This window comes from Marmota monax, unplaced genomic scaffold, assembly GCF_021218885.2.
Source record: "Marmota monax isolate L192 unplaced genomic scaffold, Marmota_monax_Labrador192_F-V1.1 WCK01_AAM20220418_F8-fsc00039, whole genome shotgun sequence".
In the NCBI taxonomy this organism is placed as follows: Eukaryota; Metazoa; Chordata; class Mammalia; order Rodentia; family Sciuridae; genus Marmota; species Marmota monax.
The window spans coordinates 3,254,990-3,268,346 of record NW_026693602.1 but is presented as its reverse complement, the minus strand read 5'-3'; the positions used below and the strand labels follow the sequence as shown (position 1 = coordinate 3,268,346).

At 38.4% G+C, this 13,357-nt stretch overlaps 1 protein-coding gene across 3 annotated transcripts in view; it reads left to right on the top strand.

Annotated features, from left to right (window-relative positions):
• Il15 (interleukin 15) overlaps nucleotides 1-13,357 on the top strand; it is a 71,045-nt gene that overhangs the window by 10,873 nt on the left and 46,815 nt on the right. For all 3 annotated transcript variants that reach the window (XM_046459641.2, XM_046459640.2, XM_046459639.2), the window contains exon 2: nucleotides 11,120-11,241. The gene's annotated coding sequence lies outside the window, so the exon portion shown is untranslated. The remainder of the gene's footprint in view (nucleotides 1-11,119; nucleotides 11,242-13,357) is intronic.

Genomic DNA, 13,357 nt, shown 5'->3' with positions numbered 1-13,357 from the left:
AAAAAAAATCTGTATTTTATATCTTTAGACTTTACTCCTGAAAAGCAAGATCCTAGTTTATTGTATGCCTAGGACCTCTAAACTTTTAGACATGGTTTTGTTGGTGGCTTATTTGACTTGATAGTAAGGCATATATCTTATAAAGCCTGAGCTCTCTTAATTCAAGCCATGTTATTCTCAGTCACTGCAATTTATAAACACAGCTTCCAGGACATGTTTTTTTTTTTTTTTTTCCAGTCCAGGAAGGCTGACAGTGGACAAAGTTCTACTATGTAATAGCAGACATATACTGATCATTTTCTCTGTACATGACTCTCTACTATGTGCTGGATGGGATACAAACAAGGAGCCATAATAATCTCCAGGAATTTATTATCTAGTAGAGCAATTCATATTTGTATGGAAAGAGTTGCATAGTCCGTGTGTTGAAGGGCTGCCTGACCTTTAAGTACACCATGCTTGCTTGCATAGCTGGATATCTGGGCATGCTGCCTTATACAGAGTACACTATTTCATCCAATGCCTCTTCCTCCTGGCTCTTTTTAGCTGGTGCAAAGGTCTCCAGTAATACTTCCTCTGAAAATATTTCCCTAAACCTCTAAGCCTGGGTTAGGCATTTTCCATTCTTAACCTCATTGAGTAAATATTTGTGTAGTGAACATTTGTTGCCATCCAAAATGCTGAGCATTTTCACATGTTTAATCCTCCCAATTCTTGAGGCACTTTCTTCCTACTTTCCAGATGAGCAAACTGAAGCATCAAGAAGTGAGGTGATTTGCAGGGAGCTGATAGCTAGGAAGTGGTAGAACTGAATGTGCACTGGAGTTGGCCTCTAGAGCCTGTGTTCTCCACAGGGAGGATACAACGAAAGATTGAATGAGAGGAGATCCAGTTACCATTATTTGTAGACTCAAGCCATATGAATAACCAAGGTTTTCAGATAGAAGATCAAGAAAATTAGTGACACTTTGCAATACTAGATAGAATTATTAGGACTGGCAGTATAGTTCAGTGGTAGAGTGCTTGCCTAGCATATGTGAGAGACCTTGGGTTTGATCCTCAGCACTGCCAGAAAAAATATTAGAATTCTAAATAAGATATTAGCTAGTATAACAACAGTAAAACAAACAAACCATGTAACCTACCCCAGCAGGAACACACGCACTACAGTAAAATACTTGAGGATTGTATAGATAGCTCAATATCAGAAAATTTATCAGTATAATCTTGTGATATGGAAAAAATAATATCAAACTGTTAGAAGAATAAGAATAGATGGGATCTTCCAAAAGTGGATACAGTATATCTATGAAAAGCCTGTACTGAAAATCGAATGTAATTCAAAAACTTGAAAAACATTTCCTTTAATTTGAGAGATAGGGAGGATACCAGTGTTGGTACGATATTCCCTTAGAGTACTAAAGACAGAGATAATGATAGCAGCACATTTTTATTGAGCACTTAACTATATGTCAAGCAGGACAGTAAGCATGAGTGTGGCTTAGCTATTGGTGAGAACAGCATGAATGGTCCATCTTCCCACTCCTCCAGAGAAGAAGGATAAGAATTGAACCACAGTGAGTCAGGGTTGAAAAGAATTGTTCAGAGCAATTGCAGGTGGAATATTTGTTTTTCTGACCCAGAAAGCAGCTATTTGGAAATCAGTGGTGGGGAGCCACTTGAATTTTAGACATGTTTTGCTGGTGGTAATGATGATGTCAAAAGTTAGCTCTTAGATATGAGATGAAAAAAAGCTCAAAACTCACTAATAACTGCCTTTTAAATATGATCAATTTATGTGAATTTCAAGTACAAAACATTGTAATACGGGCTGTAGATTAAACTCAGATTACAATGTATAGACTCTATCTATACATTAGACTCATCCTGAAATTGCAGTTAATACAGAGAAGTGGCATAATCCATATGTATTTTTGGTGCGTCGTCTGCTAACTGAATGAATTCCTGGTGTAGAAATAAAATGGGAATCCAAAACACAAATGGTGACCTGAAATGCATTGTTAAAATTTAACCCCTTTGTGTAAAAAATCTAGGCAAAAAATTCATTTAATTTTTTTTTTCTCTTCTGAAAGTAAGATGGTTAGAAAGGAGAAATTCCCCCTCAGGTGTTAAACCATCCTTGGTGGTTCTAAGGATTTGCATAACAATTCAATATCTTCTAAGATTATCAACTATACCTTTACAGATGTTACTTAGGCACTGGATTGAACTTTAGTCACTTCCAATCTAATTTCATTTTGAAGATAAGATAACTGAGGTTTAGATATATGAGGTACTTCACTTATGGTGAATCTCTCTTTGGATGTGTTGTGGGAAAGTGATGTGCTTCCTACAAGGGCCACCATTTTTTTCTATTCTGTTCATCTTTAAAATGTTACAGTTTCCAATACTGTAGTTCATGTAACACTGAGACTGAAGAAGGCTCCCTGGCAGAATTTGAAATCTTGCTAATCTTAACCATGGAACAGACCTGGAGCTTAGAAACTGCAAATGACAATCTCTTTAGAGCAATAGCTTGGAAACTATTAGTTAAATAATATTTAATTAAGGTCAGTGAGGAGGGATAAAGTACTGTTTCCTATCATGGAAACGGGCATTCTTTGAGCTCTGTCTAGAAGAGTATACATAGCCCTGGTGGAGAGGAAAGAACTACAGTGTGTGATCAGGGTGGACGAGTTCTCTGAACTAGCCATGTGAATCACACTAGAGGTCAGGAGTTCAAACTCTCTGCCAACTGTCAGATGAACTTTATTAACAGAGTCAGCCTATGCTGAGCAGTTTTGTGAGCACCACTGCTTTGCTAGGTAGACTTGAGAAGTTTAGTCTGCTTGTCAGGAAGGAGCCCGGGAAGCAGGGCCTTAGAAATAAGATACTTGGGACTACTGCAGCAAATTGGTGGCTGCTCTGTTGTTCCAGAGATCTCATGTTTAGTGTAAATGACTTGATAGATTTCATAAAAAGCCAAGTACTGGGAATGGGAAATGCCAGAGGTCTAATTGGCAAGAATAATTAAAGGTTAGAAGAATGGCTGCCAGTGTTAGTCAGACTGCCTGAGGACAGGGTAGGATTATGTGGTCTCCAGTGCATCTGGGTTTAATACAAGATCAACCTTGCTCTAAATCATTTTACTTAATTGGTAAGTGTTATTCCTGACATTCGCGGTAATCGTGCTTCTTTGCTGCTGTAGGGAATTAGTGAGAAGCAATAGAAATGTTTGAATCCAGTTATTCGCCAGCAGGAGATGTGCTGTACCATTAAACTGTTGTTTTCATTGATAGGTTAGTATCAGCAGGTAATAGGAAATGTGCATCATTGCAAATTATCCTGTGGTATTTCCTGCTACAGCAGATGATGTACATCTTCCACTTCAGCAATGAGCAGTCCTGTAGAGATTGGTGTCATTAGGGTTGTTATAAATCACAGCATGCATTTTAATAGTTAAACAGTTATCTAGAGTGGCAGTTCTGGAGTGTTGTTAGGTAATGACTGGCTGATTTTAATGGTGAAGAAGAAGTTTTATATGGATCTTTTTATATAAGTGCCTGAAGAAGCCGAAAGACATTTTAAATGCTTATCTGGGAACTTTTTGTCTTTCTTTTTTAGGCTCATTTATCTGTAACTGCAAATACATGAAGCTCAGAAGCCCATCAAAATAGCTTTCCATATGTATAGGTAGAGTTTAAGGTCATGATATATACGTATAATCATTTCTATCATAAGCAGAATAAGGAATAAGGAAGCCAAAACTGGCCACTTCTAAATTCAGGCATACCTAAGTAAACAAGGTTTGGCTTGGCCTTTGGAATGAGAGGAAGACACTTCTTTAGTCTTAAGGGGCTAAAGCTATAAGGCTTCTTTCCCCTCTCTTTCTCTTCTTTTCTTTTAGTCAGGTTTTTCATTGCTGTGACAAAAAAATCCAACAAGAACAATTTTAGAGGAGGAAAAGTTCATTTGGGGACTCACAGTTTCAGAGGTCTCAGTCCATAGACAGCCATCTCCATTCCTGGGGGCCCTAGGGGAGGCAGAAGATCATGGCAGAAGAGCGTGGAAGAGGGGAAACAGCTCAGGACATTACACCAGAAAGGAGAGAGAGAGAGAGAGAGAGAGAGAGAGAGAGAGAGAGAAAAGAGAGGTGGGGAGAGGGAGGCAGAGAGATCCATTGAACAAAGACAAAATATAAATCCAAAAGGTATGTGCCAGGGACTCACCTTCTCCAGCCACAACCTACCTGCCTCCAGTGACCATCTCTATCAGCAGATTAATGTGCTGATTAGGTGAAGGGTCTCCTAACCCCATCATTTCACTTCTGGATGTCCTGACATTGGCCCACACATGAGCTTTGGGGGAACACCTGATATCTAAACCACCTTTTTATGATTCCTTTATCATGGTTCTCCTGCCGTTGTTCTTACACCATTATGGTCTTTATGTTCTTCAAAATTGAGCTCAAATTTACCAACTACAGACCCTTCATCTTGCTGCCTCAGGAAATCCCTGCATTTCCAATTTTGCTGTATGAGTCTTGGTTTTTCATGGCACAATTGGACGCCCTTTATATTTTGGAATCCTATCCAGTGGTGTGTTTTCCCAACGAGACTGACACCATTGCAATTTTGAAAGTATAAAAATGTTCCTAGGCTTTCATTTGATAAAAAAAAAAAATGCATCAGAATATCAATCAACCACATCACTAACACACATTTAGTTTACTGATGTTTTCCTTATAGCAAGACTTTCCTGAGGAAGGAGTCAACGTGAGCTTTATTCATTACAAACTGAACATTAATAGCACTGAACTATGCAGATGCTAACAGCTACTTTTTCTCTTGGGTGGGATAGCCCAAGGGTGGGGGATGATGCGGCTGGTTTATAGTGCGATGCTACATTCACAATGGGGATAACTGCCCATAAAGAGTTAATTTTTGAGTGCTCATGTGTATTTAGATTTGTTTAATGAAGTTTGCATGAATGAGCTCAGTTAAACTCCACAAAGATCCTGTGAGATGGGTAATGCCATGCTTCTCAATTTATAGATACAGGAACTGAGCTCCTGAAACAATAACCTGCCCTAAATGTTACTGGTAGTAAGTGGCTAAGTCAGATTTCAAACCCAGCTTTGTCTGAGACAGAGTTCTGTTCTACATCTCTCCAGCAGAATGTTCTGCAGGAATAAAAACGAAATATTCTATCCATCTCTGTCCCACATAGTGGGCACTAAGAGTATATGGCTTTTTACCACTTGAAGTGGCTGGACTGAGGACAGGATTTTCTACTTTTAGTTTATTTTAATTAATGATTTTCTACTTATAGTTTATTTTAGTTAGTTTACTTTTAAATTTAAAAGCTACATGGGTTAGTAGCTACTGTACTTGTTAACACAGCTCTGGATACTTTTTAAATATTGACGAATATGAGCCAATAAAAGAGAAACCATATCAGAAAAATATATTTATAGAAGATACTATTCTTTATCCATTTCTAGAATTTTCCTGTTTCGAAAAAAGAGTGTCTTAAATATGTTGCTGTATTAGAAGCATAGGATTTTATTTCTTTAAAAAGTTACTTGCTGCCTCCTTTGGTTGAGACATTGCTAGATTTTGGGCATTCTAAATGAAATAAGTTATGGTTTTGAACTTTATGGAGCTCACCCATTTAGTAACTTCATAAATGATATAATTTTTTCAGAGTCTTTCCTATGCAATTAATAAAGTGTTTCAATCTCTAATGTCTAATATTTTGTCATGTTTTTCTGTTAATTTTTAATGTTGTATTTTGAATATATCAATTGATATAAATTCACAGGTTCTAAACTTCAAAATGTATAAAGTGCTTTCCAGTTCCCTTCTATAGATACAACCAGTACTGTCATTTTCTAGTGTATGCCTTTACAAATACTTTTGTGCACATGTGAAAAAAATGCACATATATATTTACTTCTTCCCTTTTCAAAAAGTATAAACTGTTGAAGAAACTTGCTATTTTCACTTAAAATATACCTTGGAGTTTTTCATACTAGTATTTAAATAACTTCTCATCCTTTTATATGACTGTATAATATTCCAATGCATCATAATTCACTTAGTAATGCCTTATTGATGAAAATTTAGAATGTTTCCATTATTTTTCTATTATAGGAAATATTGACATGAGTAACTTCAATGATTAGATTCAAAAGTCATCCCGAGTGGACTGCATTCATGTTTCCCAGAGCATATTTTAGAGACCATAAGTCTCATAAAATGTTGAATATAAAAAAAATTCTATGACTAAGTAACTAGGTAACTTTAGTTATTTGTTGGTGGTTCATCATGCACATTGTCAAATTAAAAGAAGTTCTGTGATAATCTGTTTTGATTTGATACAGGTACATTCCAATCTTACATTTTTTCGAAGATGGAATACACTACATTTGTAGGTTGGGATTTCTAGGGAGCAGATGCTGGGGTAGAGATATGCATTTTATGTGCAGTCTGCATGCAGTGCATGTTCTCAACTCCTAGTGGGACTGGGGCAGATAGAAACAAGGTAGGCAGGAGTGACATTGTAATACAGTTGCAGTAGAGGATTCAGCAGATCTGGTGAGGAAGGCTGTGGAGCTAGGAAGCCCCATCAGAGGTGGTCCAACCCTGAAGAAGAAGGTCAGGTTCTTCCAGGGGAAGGTCATGACCTTGTACTAGATACCTTCTTTGATGACAGCATTTCTGGGGAGGGACTCAGCTATGCGCTGTCAGCTGGCAAAATGAGTGCCTTCTTGTTTACTACAACTCTAAATAGCATCTTCTTATTTTTTAAGTAAATGTTTATTTGTTATTTACTACATGGTCTTATTGATTGGAGCAAGTCACTAGGTCACTTTGGAAACCAGTTTCTTGCTCTCTGAAATATGGATGCTGAACTGAAAATTTTTTGAAACATCTAACATCCTCTTTTTCTAGTTCCATTGTATTGATTACATTCAATGTCAGAGATAAATTTTCCTAAATACGTGATTGGCCACATCAAGGTCAACTATGTGTGTAGGTCAACCTTAAGCTTTCATACTACTGCTGTGCAATTATGGAGAAAGTGCATTTTTATAGGGCTTTCAGGTGCATGCCACCTAAATTTGGGAAGCCTCTTAGGGGCAAAATATGGCCTAGGAGATGTGTATTAGTAATCTTTGGTCACTGTGACCAAAACACTTGACACAAAAAACGTGGAGGAGGAAAGATTTGTTTTAGATCATGGTTTCCAAATTTTTTTGTCTATGATGTGCTGACTCCCAGGCAGAAACATCCTGGTGGGCAAGAGAGAGGAAAGCTTCTCAGCTCATTGCAACAGAAAGGAGAGAGAGAGAGAGAGAGAGAGAGAGAGAGAGAGAGAGAGAGAGAGAGAGAACATGTGGGTGTGCACAAGGAAAGAGAATGAGAGAGTACACAGAAGGAGATGGGGAGAAGAAATACCTTCCTAGGGCACAACTCCAGTGATCTACTTCCTCCAAGTAGCCCCCACCCCCTAAAATGTCCACCGCCTCCCGAAATACCATCAAATTATTTCATCCTCACTGGATCAATCCACCCATGAAGATGGGGTCCTCATGACTCACTTTCCAAAAACCTCACCTCTGAGTATTGCAGCATTGGGGAAAAGGCCTTCAACACACAGGGAGACACTCCATATCCAAACCGTACCAAGCTGAGTAGGAGGGGTGCTTTTGTTTTTTAAATATGCTAGTTACAAGTTATTAGGTATTCACTGAAGTAGCTGGCCCGCGGTCTTCCTAGGAATATTATCTCATATTGGTAATAATTGAGTAATCAGACTGCAGTCAGCAGAGAGATGACTGTGTGCCTGCCCCTTTTGTCTGTATAAACAGTGTCTTCGTATCACTGCATCAGTCTGGGAAATATTTATCCCATACACTGGTCTCCCTTAGGTTGCAGCATGAACCCCACCCCACAACCCTAAAAAAAAAATAAAACCCTGTTTGGGATGGTTTTGTTTTGCCTGTTCATTACTTCTATCTTGAGCTGAACAGGCTGAGATGGTTGCATGAAGAGCTGCTAGTGCTAAGAGCACCTAGCAGCTGAGATCTGCTGAGTAGTTCCAAAGAATTGCCGAGAGCCTCTGACTTCTGAAGGCAAGTGGGAGAGCTGCTAACATGAGGGGGAGAGCTGCAGCACTTAAAGCTCAGAGATACCAACACTAAGGTAGCTTCACTTCATCTTTTTGAATGAATTGAGCAATTGAAATCTCAGCTGGTTGGCAACAAGGCTAGCTGTGTTATCATATGTCTGCTAATTGCAGACTTTCTGCACTGTGTTCCCTGCATGGGTGCTCTTCAGATTGGAGTGGAGATAATGCAGTTGACTACAGTGTGGGTAGAAGTGTCCAGAGCAGTACAGGGCAGAGGCATCTAGAGCATTCCTGGCAAAAGTGAAGGTATTTGACAGCGATTGTGATAGCCATGGGCAGTTGTAATGGCAATCACAAAAGCAGTGGTGGCTAGAACAGGGCTTTCAGAACAGGTTCATGGAGACAGCCCAACTGGACTACTGAAGCAGTGGCAGTCTAATCAGCGACCTTTATGACAGCTGTAGGAGCAGCGATGGAATCAGTGATGTCTGTGGCAACTGCAGAAGTGTTGGCCCTGTAGCACCAGCCGAGGCTCCCAGTGGAGCTGCAGGAGTGGCAGCAAGAGTGATCGCTACTCAGCGGAACATGGGACTGCCAGGATGACAGCAGTGGTCCCCGTCCAGCCTGATGTCATCCTGGCTGTTGCTGTCACCCTGGCTAGACTGGCCGTCTGGCTACAGTACCTGGGTATAGGGGAGGGACATGATGGATATCAGTTGATCCACCAGACACAATGATACCCATTCCTACCACCCTCAAGCTGCTTTGGCTGTTTGAAATGAACAGAAAAGTAGAAAAGTATCCCTTTGAGAGAGTTGGGTCTTCCTATTGGTCTCATCCTGAGCTGATGTGATGCCCAACTAGGGGATGAAATGCCAGTTTGTATTAGCTGGGGCTCCCGTAACAAATTACTACAGAATGGGTGGTTTATACAAGCAAACAGGAATTTGTTTCTCAGTTCTGGATGCTGGGAAGTCCAGCAATAAGATGCCAGCTGATTTGGTTTCTGGTGCGGGCTCTCTTTCCGCCTTTCAGATGGCTGCCTTCTTTCTATGTCTTCACATCAGAGACAGAGAAAGAGAGAGAAGAGAAGGAGAAGGAGGAGGAGCAGAAGGAGGAGGAGGAGGACAGGGAGGGGGAGGGGAAGAGGGAGAAAAGAGGAGGAGAAGGAAGAGGGAGGGGAGGGAGAAGAGGAGGAGAGGAAAGAGAAGCAGTCGCAAACCAGCTCTTTGGTGTCTCTTCTCATAAAAGCACTAATCCCTAAGAGCCCACTCTTCAGACCTCATCTCAGCCTCATTATTTCCACAAGATTCCATCACAAATACTATCACGTTGGGGTTATCACTTCAGCATATGAATTTTGGTGGAGGCATGTAGTCACATTTCAGTCTATGACAGTTTTTTTTTTTTTTTTTTTTTTTAATAGGCTTATAGTCACTAACACTTCCCATCGTGTCCTTGAATGGTGACTCCAGTCATTACCTCGGCTACACTTTCCTGATATTTTCGTTTTCTCTATGTGGATCAGAGATAAAGTCTCGGAGTGGGTTGATGGTGGGGGTTAGTAGTAAGTAGGAGATGTTTTCCCACCTCTGAATTAGTCTTAGAGCAGATGTCTGGACCCAGAACTCTCTTTATAACTTTGTATAACTTGATGTTTATTTGTCCTTAACATTGAGTTCCAGCCACCAATTCTAGGACAAGAATAAAATCTCATGCCAAATCTTACTGAAATCCTGTTCCTCCTCCAGGAATTCTGAGCCAGTGCAGGCAGCATTCCTTGGCCAGACAAAAGCCGCTCGCTCAGGCCACCTCCAATGTCTCATGGTCACTGAAATCTTTCCGAGTTCCTCATCTTCCTCATCTCCATGGGATCGATGGCCTCACACATTGACTTTGCATGAGACTTTCTTCATTCCCCTTTAGAAACATTCAGAGCATTTTTTTTTTTCTGTTCTCCACTAGTTGGTGAGCTTCTTAAGGATTAAAACCCATTATTAGAGCACCAAACAAAGATCCTTAGATAGAGGAAGTTTTGCATAAATGTTTCTTTAAATGAATAATTTGGAAGAATTCTGGCTTTCAGGTAGGCATAAAGAAGGGCTAAATTTGGATTTGCAATTATATTAAACGTTTACTGCCTCAGTAGTGATCAGAACTAAGATTGTTTAAAATTAATTATTACTCTTATTGTAAATATTCTTTATACCATAGGCCATACTGAAATTTGGCTGTTTCTTAATTTACTTTATAAAATAGAAGTTATACTGCTTTACTTTTTAAAAGTGGAATAAGTTGAAATACCATTTGTAAAAATAGGAGGCGTACTATTTTAAGGTTTTCTAATAGTACAATCCGTTAGCATATTTAAACCCCTTAAATCAAATGTACTTTGAAAAATGATATCATACATAATAGTGTTTTTTTTAAAAGAGAGAGAGAATTTTTAATATTTATTTTTTAGTTTTCAGTGGACGCAACATCTTGTTTGTATGTGGTGCTGAGGATCGAACCCGGGCCGCATGCATGCCAGGCGAGCATGCTACTGCTTGAGCCACATCCCCAGCCCCGTAATAGTGTTTTAAAATTAAATATATGAATGGAGATTTATATTTCATTGTTAGAATAGATGTTCAAAACAATATTCAATATCTTCCTTAGACAGTAACATAACAGGAAGCCCACATATATCTTTGACATTTTCCTCATGCCATTTTGTGGTAGAATGAAAACATTTTGCTAGAAAACTCTGGGAAGCATTATACTTTCTAATCAATATTAGCTTCAGTTAAATTATGGAACACTCTCAAGACTTCAGGAACGATTCACCCAGAAAATTCAGGCTTAACTTTTGAAGTCTTCTCCATGCAAGACTTCATGTCTTTTATAGCATAATCAGGAACATAGTAAACCATTAACCTGAGGAGAAGAGGATTCAATACCTAATTTTTGATCTTTTTATTCCCACCTTTGACTTTTACAGAATCCATCCCGACGTGTGGCCATCTGGCTCCGGGAAGCAATGTCTCATTCTGTTCCATGTTAGTGATGTCCCACGGAGTACAGAAGTCCATGCCAGCAGACAGCCAGGCTACAGGAGGTCATGTAAGCAAAGTTTAAAAACCATATTATGCAATATAAACACTTTTATGTACTTAATAAAAAGTAGAGTGGGGGCAAACCTGGTAATGTCATACATAAATCAGATTTTTTTTTAAATTGAGCACCTTGGATAAAAAAGAAAATGCCATTTTTCATAGATTGTTTAAAGCATTTCCTGTGGATGGAGAATATTGCACATAAGAAAAGTAGACATTTTTTTTTCTTGCAATTACTCAGATAGGGAATGTTCTAAGCTTTCTAATCTAAATGGTCAGTCACAACTAGTCTACTCTGCTCTATCAATGGAAAGCAGCCATAGACATGGATGTGTCTGTTCAGTCCCAACAAAACTTTATTTAAAAGCACAGGTAGTGGGTGCATTTTAGTAAGCTTCTCAACTCAAAAAAATGATAAAAAAAAAAAACAATTTAGAGAAGAAAAGTTCATTTGAGCTCATATTCAGGGGTTCAGTCTATGGTTGGCCGATTCCTTAACCCTGGGTCTAAGTGAGGCCGAATATCATGGTGCAAGTGTGTGGCAGAGTTAAGCAGCTCAGGACATAGCAGCCAGGAAGCAGAGAGAGCTCCACTGACCAAGGACAAAGAAATAAACCCCAAAGGCATGCTCTCAGTGATCTACTTCCTCTAACTACAACCTACCTGCCCACAGTTACCACCCAGTTAATTCATATTAGTGGATTAATTCACTGATTAGGTAAAGGCTCTCATAACCTAATCATTTTACCTCTGATTTTTTTTTTATTATCTCACACATGAGATTTTGGGGGGATACCTCATATTTGAACCATAACAGGATGAGATTTGAGCTATAGATTGCACTTTGCCAATCCTTGGGAACATAAGATGGTGAGATTCTACAGCTCACATTCTGCTACTTTACTACTTTGCCTTTGAAGAAATGGGTGCTTCAAATTACACAATAAAATAATTCCATTTTCCAACTTCTTAGTTTACTACTTTAAGGAAAATAGAGACTATCTGATATTGATGAGATTATTTAATGACTAATTGAAATTTTTGAAAAATATATAAAGATAATATAAGATCAAGTTCAGTCTCAAGAACTAAACAAAATAAAGCCACAGAAATGAAAATTCAAGCACCTGGATTCTGATTGGTAAACCCATACATATCTCTTTTTTAAAATTTTTTATTGGTTCTTCTTAGTTATACATAATATTAGGTTTCATTGTGACATAATTATAAAAGCATGGAACATACTTTTCTCTCATTCAGATCCCAGTAGTATCCCTTTCCCTTCCTTCCTCCCTGTTCCTCTTACATTTTGTTATAATTTCTGTGTAATTCCTCAAAATAAAATTTTGTATTGTGAACATAATGCAGAAGGAAAGGGGGTTTACATAAACTGAAACTCTTTACATAAATGCTAATAAGAAAAATGTAGTTCCTCTTTTGCTTAGTCATTTTTTGGTGCCAGAAAATAAGAACATAAAAAGTGAAACAAAAAGTGTAAAAAACATATCCTTTGGCAGTAATTACCTATAAACTAACAATTTCCCCTTAACTTCATTAGGCTTCCTTGAAACTACTGCTTAGTAGGAATTTTGGTAAGAATTCCCCTGAACTCAAGGACCAATTTACTGGTGGTCTTTTGGATATACACTTACTAGGGTTTCTGCACTGAGGGTTCTAAGAAAGTACAGGACATTTTGATCATTGGGGTATAAAACTTGGGACTTTTTAAGCACTAGCAATGTAGCTTTGAATTATCTTGTCACTATGAGATATTGATGAAAGCAACTAGTCATTAATTTTAAAAATTCCATTTTGATAAATTTGGGGACAGGAGAGTTTTTTAAAAAATGAGATCATGGTTGAAAATGCAAGAAATTCCAAGAGGAATCTCCTCCCTTATTATCTCAGTGATAAATAAGTGTTTGAAGTTGTAAGAAAAAAGTCTCATATGCTTTCTGTTTTTTTTTTCTTGTTTATGAATTCTGATTCCTCAGTTTTTCCTTCTGCTTCCTTTGTTGGTATTCTAACAAACAGAGGCCTTTTGATTGGTCACTTGTGGTGACTAGTGATTAGTATTCCTGTCTAATATGAGTGAGGACTGAAAATTTAGGGTAGGTAGAGAG